This window comes from Rhinopithecus roxellana, chromosome 10, assembly GCF_007565055.1.
Source record: "Rhinopithecus roxellana isolate Shanxi Qingling chromosome 10, ASM756505v1, whole genome shotgun sequence".
In the NCBI taxonomy this organism is placed as follows: domain Eukaryota; kingdom Metazoa; phylum Chordata; class Mammalia; order Primates; family Cercopithecidae; genus Rhinopithecus; species Rhinopithecus roxellana.
The window spans coordinates 61,736,378-61,749,238 of record NC_044558.1 but is presented as its reverse complement, the minus strand read 5'-3'; the positions used below and the strand labels follow the sequence as shown (position 1 = coordinate 61,749,238).

Sequence of the window (12,861 nt, the reverse complement as noted above, 5' to 3'; positions counted from 1 at the left end):
TTATTTATTTTTTTGGAGACAGTCTTGTTCTGTCACCGTGGCTGGAGTGCGGTGGCACGATCTCAGTTCACTGCAACCTCTACCTCCTGGGTTTAAGCAATTTTCCTGCCTCAGCCTCCAAGTAGCTGAGACTACAGGCATGCACCACCACACCTGGCTAATTTTTGTATTTTTAGTAGAGATGAAGTTTCGCCATTTTGGCCAGGCTGATTTCGAACTCCTGGCCTCAAGTGATTCACCCGCCTCAGCCACTCAAAGTGCTGAGATTACATGTGTGAACCACCGTGGCCTGCTGAGGCTTGGTTACTTTTAAGTGGTGATTTTATCATAGGCTACCTGAAGGTAGCACTTGATGGTGCTTTCTCTATTGACTTTTTCTGTATTGCTAGCAGGACACTTAGGGTGGAAATGATTCAAAGGAAATGTTTTACCCAGTTTTCTTGTATCCAATGTGGAAGGAACCATTTGTTACATACATTTCTTTCCAGTCATGTGCAAATATGGATGATCGTCTTTAAGAATGCTGTATATGTTATCTGTCAAGATTTTTAGTACACTTTGCTGCCTTTGATTGAAATTTAGGGTACTTTTTTCATTTAAACATGTTTTACATGTATGAGCTGCTGCTTACTGCTTACCTTCTGTATCTTCCTGCATTCAATGAAAAAAAAATTTAGTGTCTGCTGTATGCTTTAAATATCAAGCAGATACCTGGAATACATAGAATAGAAAGTAAAATTGTTTGAAGTCATTTGGCTCCATTTTCTCTCCCTCCTTATACAGTATGCAAGCTGTAACATAATACCAAATATAATAGGTTGAAAGAGCTGCAGTGAACTGTCTCTTAGGATGAACCTAGCCTCTCATTTCATCTGCTATTTTGTGTGTGTGTGTGTGTGTGTGTGTGTGTGTGTGTGTGTGTGTGATGGAGTTTTGCTTTTGTCGCCCAGGCTGGAGTGTAATGGTGTGATCTCATCTCACCACAACCTCCGCCTCCCAGGTTCAAGTGATTTTCCAGCCTCAGTCTCCTGAGTAGCTGGGATTACAGGCATGCCTGGCTAATTTTTTGTATTTTTAGTAGAGACGGGGTTTCTTCATGTTGGTCAGGCTGGTCTTGAATTCCGAACCTCAGGGGATCCACCCGCCTTGGCCTCCCAAAGTGCTGGGATTACAGGCATGAGCCACTCTGCTTAGCCTCCCATTGCATTTTCTAAATGTTACATGGAGGTTAATTATCCCTGCATCTTGCTTCATGATATTGTTGGGTGACATAGCGACTTCAGGCTCATATGCCATTTTCTGGAAGCCTTATAGGAGACTTTGTGAGCTCTCACTTACTTTGGAGGTGGTCTGCCTGAAACCCAGTCCAATTGCCATTCAGTTGAATTGATTCTGAAATATTTCTAAAGATTTGACGTTTGTGGGAGGCTGGTCCTGGTGGGAGGCCACTTTCACCTCAGTCCTAGCACTTTGAGAGTCCAAGGTGGGAGGATTGCTTCAGACCAGGAGTTTGAGACCAGCTTGTGCAACGTAGCAAGACCTTGTCTCTACAAACAATTAAAAAATTAGAGCTGGTCATGGTGACTCATGCCTGTAATCCCAGCACTTTGGGAGGCCGAGGTGGGCGGATCATGAGGTCAGGAGTTCCTGACCTTGTGATCCACCTGTCTCGATTTCCCAAAGTGCTGGGATTACAGGCATGAGCCACCGTGCCCAGTCCTGTGTTTTATTAATCTTATCAGCACACGCGAGGTTTTCTTTCTTCTTTTTTTTTTGTTTATCTAGAATATACACACTGGACACACTAGGTTTGAAATGGCTGTCTGACTTCTTTTTTTTTTTTGAGACGGAGTCTCGCTCTGTCGCCCAGGCTGGAGTGCAGTGGCCGGATCTCAGCTCACTGCAAGCTCTGCCCCCCGGGTTTTACGCCATTCTCCGGCCTCAGCCTCCGAAGTAGCTGGGACTACAGGCGCCTGCCACCTCGCCCGGCTCGTTTTTTGTATTTTTTAGTAGAGACGGGGTTTCACCGTGTTAGCCAGGATGGCCTCGATCTCCTGACCTCGTGATCCGCCCGTCTCGGCCTCCCAAAGTGCTGGGATTACAGGCTTGAGCCACGCCTGGCCAAGCTGTCTGACTTCTTAAGTTGATAATGCTTTAAACAAGGCTTAGTTGGTTAATCTTTTTCACCTCTGTTATTACTCAAAGGTTGTATTGTATCTAGGAATTTTTAAAGTTGATATTTGGCATTTGTCATTAGACTACCAGTCTATAATGTTATGATGATCCTATAAATTAGACTACAGGATATTATTATATGATGTTATTGTGATTTGGGAGCACGGGGAATAATGCATGACAATGACTGCTAAGTGTGTATTTGGTCTCTAGCCTGATGAAAAAGCTCCTGAAAAAAGGAAGGATATTTGGTACTTTCATCCTGATTACTTGTTACCTGAAATCTTAACATTTCAGCAAGATTAAGTAGAATGATATTCAATTTTTATATGATTACATTTTTCATTGGGCAGTGAAAATGAGAACACATCATCCTTTCACACTGTACTGGCTAATTATTTCCATTGTGAAATAGCCCCAAGTATATTATTAACCTTTTTGGCAGCTGAAGTTTCTGGTCCCTGAAATGTGTATCTACTGAATGGTGTTAGTTATGATCAGGCCAGTATTGATAGCTGTTATAATATTTCTGTGTATAATATGATCAGGCCAATATTGACAGTATAGTTATTTCTATGTATATTTCCAATATTATTCTTTTAACTTATTAAAATAGGGAAGCTGTATGAGATGTTAGTTAAAAGCACAAGCCATTGAGTACACAAATCTGGCTTTGAGTCCACTCCCCTACCTACTCCCTTGGTCAAGTCATTTAATTTCTCTGAGCTTATGTTTCTGTATCTGTAAAATGGATGCAGTAGTAATCCCTCCTATGGGGTTGTCATGGTTATTGGATTTTGTTTATTTATTTTTTGAGACAGAGTCTTGCTCTTGACACCCAGGCTGGAGCGCAATGGCACGATCTCAGCTCATTGCCACCTCCAGCTCCAGGGTTCAAGCGATTCCCCTGCCTCAGCCTCCTGAGTAGCTGGGATTATAGGTGCTCGCCACCACGCCTGGCTAATTTTTGTATTTTAGTAGAGATGGGGTTTCACCATGTTGGCCAGGCTGGTCTCAAACTCCTGACTTCGTGATCCACCCGCCTCAGCCTCCCAAAGTGCTGGGATATTTATTTTGAATTAATCTTTATTTTATTTTATTTTAGTTTATTCTTCTTTTGAGACGGAGTCTCACTCTGTCACCCAGGCTGGAGTGCAGTGGCTCGATCTCGCAACGTCCGCCTCCCAGTTGCAAGCGATTCTCCTGCCTCCTCAGCCTTCTGAGTAGCTGGGACTATAGGCGCGTGCCTTCACGCCCGGCTAATTTTTTGCATTTTTTAGTAGAGACGGGTTTCACCGTTTTAGCCAGGATGATCTCTGTCTCCTGACCTCATGATCGGCCTGCCATGGCCTCCCAAAGTGCTAGGATTACAGGCGTGAGCCACCGCGCCTGGCCAATTTTATTTTTTTTTGAGACAGGGTCTAGCCCTGTCACCTAGCCTAGAGTGCAGTGACATGATCATGGCTTAATGCAGCCTTGACCTTCTGGGGTCAAGCAATCCTCTTGCCTATGTCTCCCAAGTAGCTGGGACTGCAGGTAGATGCCATCATGCCTGGCTAATTTTAAAATTTTTTGTAGAGACAGGATCTTGCTGTGTTGCACAGGCTGGTCTTGAACTCCTGGGCTCAGCTATCCTCCGGCTTCAGCCTCCCAAAGTGCTGGGATTACAGGCATGAGCCTCTCTGCCCATCAGATTTTATTTTATTTTATTTTATTTTATTTTATTTTTTTTGAGACGGAGTCTCCTTCTATCAACCAGGCTGGCGTGCAATGGCAAGATCTCGGCTCACTTCAACCTCCGCCTCCCGAATTCAAGCGATTCTCTTGCCTCAGATTCCTGAGTCGCTGGGGTTACAGGCATGTGCCACCAGACCTGGCTAATTTTTTAAAATGTTTTTAGTAGAGACAGGGGTTCACCATGTTGGTCAGGCTGGTCTTGAACTCCTGACCTCATGATCCGCAAACTTTGGCCTCCCAAAATGCTGGGATTACAGGCATGAGCCACTGCGCCTGGCTCCAGATTTTATGTTTGAGTTGAAATTCATATAACATAAAATTAACCGGCCAGGCATTGGTGACTCACGCCTGTAATCCCAGCACTTTGGGAGGCCAAGGCAGGTGGATCACGAGGTCAGGAGATCGAGACCATCCTGGCTAACACGGTGAAACCCTGTTTCTCCTAAAAATACAAAAAAAAAAAAAAAAAAATAGCCGGGTCTGTGGTGGCGGGCGCCTGTAGTCCCAGTTACTCAGGAGGTTGAGGCAGGAGAATGGCATGAACCCGGGAGGCGGAGGTTGCAAGGAGCCTAGATCATACTACTGCACTCCAGCCTGGGTGACAGAGTGAGACTCCATCTCAAAACAAAACAAAACAAAAATTAACCATTTTATGCCTACAACCATCACTCTATCTAGTTCAAAATTTTTTTTTTTTTTTTTTTTTTGAGACAGAGTCTCACTCGGTTGCCCAGGCTGGACTGCAGTGGCACAATCTCCGCTCACTGCAATCTCCGCCTCCCGGGTTCAAGTGATTCTCCTGTCTGAGCCTCCCAAGTAGCTGGGACTACAGGCACACGCCACCACACCTGGCTAATTTTTGTATTTTTAGTAGAGATGGGGTTTCAGCATATAGGTCAGGCTGGTCTCGAACTCCTGACCTCAGGTGATCTGCCGTCCTTGGCCTCCCAAAGTGCTGGGATTTATAGGCATGATCTACCACGCCTGGCCGATTTCAGAACTTTTTCATCACCCCCAAAGGAGACCCTATATTCATTAAATATTTACTCTTTATTTCCTCCTCTCATTTCTGGCAACCACCGATTTGCTTTCTGTCTATGTGGATGTACCTATTCTGTATATTTCATGTAAATGGAATCACACAATGTATGACCTTTTGTGTCTGGCTTTTCTGACATAGCATAATATTGAGGCTTAACCACTGGTCTCATGTATCAGAACCTCATTCCTCTTTCTCTTTTTTTTTGAGACAAAATCTCACTCTGTTGACCAGGCTGGAGTGTAGTAGTGTGATTACAGCTCTCTGCAGCCTCAAACTCAAGTGAACCTCCTACCTCAGCCTCCCAAAGTGCTGGGATTACAGGCATAAAACACCATGCCTGACCAAGAACCGCATTCCTCTTTATGGCTAAATACTACTCCGTTATTTGGATATACTACTCTGCCTGCAATGCCTTCCAAGTCATTCTAAAAAATCTGTTTATCGGCCGAGCACAGTGGCTTACACCTGTAATCTCAGCACAATGGGAGGCGGAGGCCGAGGCGGGTGGGTCACCTGAGGTCAGGAGTTTGAGATCAGCCTGGCCAACATGGTAAAACACTACCTCTATTAAAAATACAAAAATTAGCCAGGCGTGGTGGCATGTGCTTGTAATCCTAGCTATTCGGGAAGCTGAGACAGGAGAATCACTTGAACCTGGGAGGCAGAGGTTGCAGTGAGCCAAGATGGCACCAACCTGGGAGACAGAGCAAGACTCTGCCTCAAAAAAAAAAAAAAAAATCTATTTGTCTATTGATGGTTAGTTGTGTCTTTTCCACCTTTGCTTATTGTGAATAAGATTACTCTGAATATTCATGTATAGTATTTGTTTGAATACCTGTTTTGAGTTCTTTTGTGTCTGTACCTAAAAGTGGAATTGCTGGGTCATATAGTAATTCTTTTTTTTTTTTTCCTCAAAAGCCGGTGTCATAGTGTACATATAGTAATTCTATATTTAACTTTTTGACGAATCACCATACAGTTTTCCATAGCGGCTGTACCATTTTACATTCCTACCAGCAACGTATGAGGATTCTGATTTCTCCACGTCCTTGTCAACATTTGTCGTCGTTGTTGTTTTTAATTTTAGCCATCCTGGTAGATGTGAAGTGGTATCTCATGCTTTTTATTTGCATTTCTCTGATGACTAGTGATGTTGAACATCTTTTCATGTGCTTATTAGCCATTTGTATATCTTCTTGGAGAAATGTCTATTAAGTCCTTTGCCCATTTTCAAATTAGATTGTCTTTTTGTTGAGTTATGACTATTGAATTTTAATTGCTGTAAAACACTCCATGAGTACATGCAGCATGCACTCAGTAACTATTAGCTAATACTATAGTTGTAATTATTTTTGCCACATGTGGCCTGAATTGGAAGGAAATTTTGCCTAGTTTTTCCAAATAGGAGTGGAGAGGCAACAAAACTTATGTTTATGATCAATAAAGATTTGACTCTGTCAGTGTTGATACTTTGCTTTTAATTGATGCTCTCAAATCAATAAATTAGAAACATGTATACATAAAATCAGTTTATCTTTGGCAGAAATCAGTATATTATCAATGTTTAATTAATTCCTAAGAATTAATGGCAATAATGACTCTAGTTTTAGCTGAGATTTAGATCATCTTTCTTCATTCTGCCCTGTTATGAGACATTTGCTGTAATTGCCACAATGAGAATTTTTTGAAAACTGGGTCAGAGAAGCCTACTTTTTACATTTAATAGTATGTGATTTATGTATTATCATTGTTTTATGCTTATTGCATCTTGGTTTTATGGGGTGTTCAAAAGAAGATAGATGAGAATAGGCGATCCAAAGTAATTATTTAGAATTTTTTCCTCCAGTCAGGATTGAACCATCTTGAACTGATGAATATATTCTTCCAGGTTTATAGGTAGACATGCCATTTCATTATAGCATGATTTGGAGTCAGACAGTAGCTTTTAAGCAGAACAGACAGCCATATGTAAGTCTAAATTTGGTTATTTTCTTTGAATAAGCAGTGGAAACTGTATGCATTCAGAAACTGGTGATTATTCAGATATCTTCTGAAGGTCCTCTCTCCCTGTGCTCTGCAGCTTTGTCCTGAACTCTCCTGTCTCTTGCCGTGCCTCTGTGCCTTTACCTATGCTGTGAACTCTGCCTACAGTGCCTTCCAAGTCAGTTGGTGACTCCTCAAACATCACTGAAGTCTTTCGGGTGGATGCAAATGCTGCTTTTAGCCATTAAAATCTGTTACATACTTTCACAATAGTTCTTGTCCTAGTGTAGTTTTAAAAATGCACTTAAACATTTTTAAAGCAGTGCATGCATGCAGTAAACAAAATTGGACAGTACAGAAATAAATGGTGAAGACAGTCTCCCAGTTTTCTTCCCCATGGATAGCACTTTCCCTTTTGTATCCTTCGAAAAATATTTTGTGCTGATACAAGAATTTTTATACTGTATGAAGTGCTTATTCATCTTATCTTTTACTTCAGGGTAATTTATGAATAATGAAAATTTCAATCATTATAGAAATGTAGAGTGTGTGAAGCAAAAGTCCCCTTTACCTTGATCCCTAACACTAACACTGTCCTAATTAACATTACTCTCTCCAGAAGTAACCTCTGTTATAAGCCTTGTGTGTGCCTTCAGATTGTTCTGCTTACACTTATGCCTATTTAAAAGTGTATGTTTTCGTATTTTTTTGGTTGTTTGAGACAGTTTCGCTCTTGTTGCCCAGCTGGAGTGCAATGGCGCGATCTCAGCTCACCGCAACCTCCACTTCCCAGGTTCAAGCAATTCTCCTGCCTCACCCTCCCAAGTAGCTGGGATTACAGGCATGTGCCACCATGCTCAGCTAATTTTGTATTTTTAGTGGAGTCAGGGTTTCTCCATGTTGGTCAGGCTGGTCTGGAACTCCCGACCTCAGATGATTTGCCCGCCTCAGCCTCTCAAAGTGCTAGGATTACAGGTGTGACCCACCACACCAAGCCCATTCATTTCTTTAATAAAGTTTTACTGAGTGCCTACTATGAGCCAGGTACATAAGAGTAAACTAAGGATGAAAATTCTTGCCTGAATGCAGCTTATATTCTAGTGGAGAGGGCAGATATTAAGTGAAGGAGTGAACTGTTTAGTGTTTCACGGGGTAATAAATGGTATTTCCAAAAAAAAAAAAAAAAAACCCCACCAAAGGAGGGGGAGACTGTGTGAGCATGTAAGTATATAAATGTGTGTGTGTGTTTGTGTGTGTGATAGAGACGGAGAGAGATACAGATTCAGATGTAGTGAGGGAAGGCCTTGTTGAGAAACTAATATTTGAGGAAAGATCTAAAAGTTGTCTTTGATTCCCTTTTCTTCCTCATACCTCACATCAAATATATCTCCAGTTCCTATTGATTTAATCTTCAAAATATATCTGCAACCCACCCATCAAGTAGGTGGATTGAATTGACAGTGGGAGTTTGTGAAGATTTTCTTCTGATTGTTTTAATATTCTCAGTGAATTAGGAAATAAAGTGCTCAGCCGAGAGTGAGGATGAGGAGGGTGATGGAGGTTTGTGTAAAGAGGAAAAGGTGTGAAATTGTTTAGGAGAATGGGAGAATGGCTGCAGCAGGGAAATATTGTATGATTGCCAGGGAGCATTGAGAGCCTCTTGAGGTTTGCAGTTACAATTTTTTTTTTTTTTGAGACAGAGTCTTGCTCTGTCTCCCAGGCTGGAGTGCAGTGGTGCGATCTCACTGCAACGTCTGCCTCCCAGGTTCAAGTGATTCTTGTGCCTCAGCCTCCCAAGTAACTGGGATTGCAGGTGCGTGCCATCATGCCTGGCTAATTTTTGTATTTTTTTTTTTAGTAGAGTCGGGGTTTCACCATGTTGGCCAGGCTGGTCTCAAACTCCTGACCACAAGCGATCCGCCTGCCTCAGTCCCCCAAAGTGCTGGGATTACAGGTGTGAGCCACCGTGCCCAGCCTGTGGTTATTTATTTATCTGAGATGGAGTCCCGCTCTGTCTCCCAGACGGGAGTGCAGTGGCGCAATCTTGGCTCACTGCAACCTCCACCTCCTTGGTTCAAGCCATTCTCCTGCCTTAGCCTCCCAGTAGCTTGGATTACAGGCACATGCCATCATGCCCAACTAATTTTTGTATTTTTAGTAGAGATGGGGTTTCACCGGGCCAGGCTGGTCTCAAACTCCTGACCTCAGGTGTTCTGCCTGCCTTGGCCTCCCAAAGTGCTGGGATTATAGGTGTGAGCTACCATGCCTGGCCTTTGTGGTTATAAATTTAAAGTGAGATCAGTCAGTATGGTTTGTTTCCTCCAGCTGTATTCAGCTGCAGGGGTGTAAATTTGGAGTGGATTTAACCAGGGAGGGGTTTTGCCAATAAAGCCGAACAAAGCAGGAGAAGGGCAAGGGATAGAGGGTACTTGTGTATGCAAGGTAGTGGTATAACATACTGTGAAATTCAAACCAGGTAAGGAGGGGAGGACATGACGTGGCTAAGAGATGGTGAAAAGGTGGGAGAAGCAGTGGATGGAAGGTCCTGGTGGGATCAGAAGCTGCAGGAGTTTGGGTATGTGAGAGACTGAACCATGAAGATAGTGGGTCATTGTTGGACAGTGGGAGATAATTGATATTGTGAAAGCATGATCATGGGCTGAGGGGGTGAAGGACAAGATCAGTGGAGGTGAGAAATTTAAAGAACTGAGACAAGGAATTCAGAGAGGTAGGGTATGGAAAGATTATCTTTGTGAAATCACTGAGAGTTAAGATAGTAGTATAGAAAGTCACAGTAAGCCAGGTAATGCGTAATAGGATTTTCATAGGATATTCAATGTAATGTTTTGTGTTTTTTTAGGGAATAAGGAGGGAGACAGATTTGGAAACATCTGTGAGGAGCAAGGAGGACATTTACCTCACTCCCAGGTCCAGTGGTATGAGAGGTATGGGGAAGGTAACTTATACCACTTTCGGGCCTCAGAGGCCAGTGTGGCTCCAGAGGAGAACCAGCTTTTAATTAGAGCAAGAAGTTGAAGGGAATATTCAGAGAAGTTGCTGAAAATGTAGGGAAGAGTAGAAGTGTTTCAAAATTTGGAGAGGTGGAGACAGAGCTAGAGATATGCAGAACAGTGTGGGGATTAGAGTGTGGGAGATGAGGCTGGGCGTGGTAGCTCATGCCTGTAATCCCAGCACTTCGGGAGGCTGAGGTGGGTGGATGGCCTGAGGTCAGGAGTTTGGGACCAGCGTGACCAACTTGGTGAAAACCCATCTCTACTAAAAATACAAAAATTGGCCAGGCGCGGTGATGCGCTCCTGTAATCCCAGCTACTCAGGAGGCTGAAGCAGGAGAATTGCTTCAACCTGGGAGGTTGAGGTTGCAGTGAGCTAAGACTGCGCCACTGCACACTCCAGCCTGGGCAACAGAACTTTTTCAAAAAAAAAATAATAATAATATGTGGGAGATGAGAGATGTGGGAGTCTGGGGCTTCTTTGATGGACAGCATAAGCAGAGATAAAGAACCTGAAGAGATTAGGCCTGGTGGAGAGCAGGCAGGCACTGGAGGTGAGGGTGGGAGTGTGGGGAGGGCTGCTCTTACCTAGATCCCCTGCTGACACACCTGTTCATGATGGAGAGGCGTATCTCACTCCAGGTGTAAAGGGTACTCTTTTGATAAATCCTGTGGGCTCTCTTTTTATGATCACATATTAATGCCTTTTGCTTTTAAGTATTTTTTTTTTTTTTTGAGGTAGGGTCTTGCTATATTATAACCCAGCCTGGCTTCAAACTTGTGGGCTCAAGCAATCCTCCTGCCTCAGCCTACTGGGTAGCTGGAACTACAGTCGTGCACCACCGTGCCTGGCTTTTTCACTTTAAGTCTTTTTGTCTGTGTTACTAATATTAATGAATGAATACCAATAAGATTTTTTTTTTTTTTTTTTTTGAGGCGGAGTCTTGCTCTGTCGCCGAGGCTGGAGTGCAGTGGCCGGATCTCAGCTCACTGCAAGCTCCGCCTCCCGGGTTCCCGCCATTCTCCTGCCTCAGCCTCCCAAGTAGTTGGGACTACAGGCGCCCGCCTCATCACCCGGCTAGTTTTTTGTATTTTTAGTAGAGACGGGGTTTCACTGTGTTCGCCAGGATGGTCTCGATCTCCTGACCTTGTGATCCGCCCGTCTCGGCCTCCCAAAGTGCTGGGATTACAGGCTTGAGCCACCGCGCCCGGCAAGATTTTTTGATTAATGTTTGTGTAGCACATTTTTTTAAAACCATCTTTTAAATTGTCAGCCCTCGGCCGGGCGCGGTGGCTCAAGCCTGTAATCCCAGCACTTTGGGAGGCCGAGACGGGCGGATCACGAGGTCAGGAGATCGAGACCATCCTGGCTAACACAGTGAAACCCCATCTCTACTAAAAATTACAAAAAACTAGCCGGGCAAGGTGGCGGGCCCCTGTAGTCCCAGCTACTCCGGAGGCTGAGGCAGGAGAATGGTGTAAAAAAAAAAAAAAAAAAAAAAAAAGACCATTTCAGGAATGAAAAAGAAGGAATATTACTTTTTTTTTTTTTTTCTGAGATGGAGTCTTGCTCTGTCGCCCAGGCTGGAGTGCAGTGGCGGGATCTCAGCTCACTGCAAGCTCCGCCTCCCGGGTTTACGCCATTCTCCTGCCTCAGCCTCCCGAGTAGCTGGGACTACAGGCGCCCGCCACCTCGCCCGGCTAGATTTTTGTGTTTTTTTAGTAGAGACGGTGTTTCACCGTGTTAGTCAGGATGGTCTCGATCTCCTGACCTCATGGTCCGCCCATCTTAGCCTCCCAAAGTGCTGGGATTACAGGCTTGAGCCACCGCGCCCAGCCAGGAGTACTACTTTCTAAGAAAAAAAATCTTGGCCGGGCGCGGTGGCTCAAGCCTGTAATCCCAGCACTTTGGGAGGCCGAGACGGGCGGATCACGAGGTCAGGAGATCGAGACCATCCTGGCTAACATGGTGAAACCCCGTCTCTACTAAAAAAACACAAAAGCTAGCCGGGCGAGGTGGCTGGCGCCTGTAGTCCCAGCTACTCGGGAGGCTGAGGCAGGAGAATGGCGTAAACCCGGGAGGCGGAGCTTGCAGTGAGCTGAGATCCGGCCACTGCACTCCAGCCTGGGCGACAGAGCGAGACTCCGTCTCAAAAAAAAAAGAAAAAAAAAAAAAAAAAAAAAGAAAAAAAATCTTATAGTAGACATATTTAGTAGGTTGAACTACTTTGAAAGAGTAAGTTTTGGTTTGAAGTCAATAATGAAGATGAGATTTGTTTTTCTCCTCTCTGGCTGATTTTTAAGGATATTATGTAGTTCATTTAATTAACAGTTGAAATGTTTGATACGGCAAAATAGGTATGGTAATTTCAAAGTGAATTGGGAATTCCTCTGGCTCATAGAACCCTTTTAAATTAAAATTAAAAAAAAAATTCTGGATCTGTTTTTAAGCTCCGTCTGGTCCTCATAACCTGTAAGATTTTTCTTAAAACTTTTCAGCTGAAAGTGGGGGTAGAAGTGGGGTAATCTGTGGATTTAGAAGTATTTGTTTTCTGTTGTCTTTTAAAATGTCAAATATGCTGGGCGCGGTGGCTCACTCCTGTAATCCCAGCACTTTGGGAGGCCGAGGTGGGTGGATCATGAGGTCAGGAGTTCGAGACCAGCCTCACCAACATGGTGAAACCCCGTCTCTACTAAAAATACAAAACTTAGCGGGGCGTGGAGGCGCGTGCCTGTAATCCCAGCTACTCAGGAGGCTGAGGCAGGAGCATTGCTTGAACCCAGGAGGTGGAGGTTGCAGTAAGCCGAGATTGTGCCATTGCACTCCAGCCTGGGCAACAGGGCAAGACTCTGTCTCAAAAAATATATACATTAAAAAAAAAAGTCAAATATATAGTATGTAAATTTTTAAAA

The 12,861-nt window shown here is 43.9% G+C and overlaps 1 protein-coding gene across 9 annotated transcripts in view; it reads left to right on the top strand.

The window, feature by feature from the left end:
- The window catches only part of SPATS2 (spermatogenesis associated serine rich 2), a 167,630-nt gene that overhangs the window by 6,542 nt on the left and 148,227 nt on the right, over positions 1 to 12,861 (top strand). For 4 of the 9 annotated variants that reach the window (XM_030939259.1, XM_030939265.1, XM_030939262.1 and 1 more), the window contains one exon: positions 9,798 to 9,882. The exons of the other annotated variants lie outside the window; for them this stretch is intronic. The gene's annotated coding sequence lies outside the window, so the exon portion shown is untranslated. The remainder of the gene's footprint in view (positions 1 to 9,797; positions 9,883 to 12,861) is intronic. 9 annotated transcript variants of the gene reach the window in all.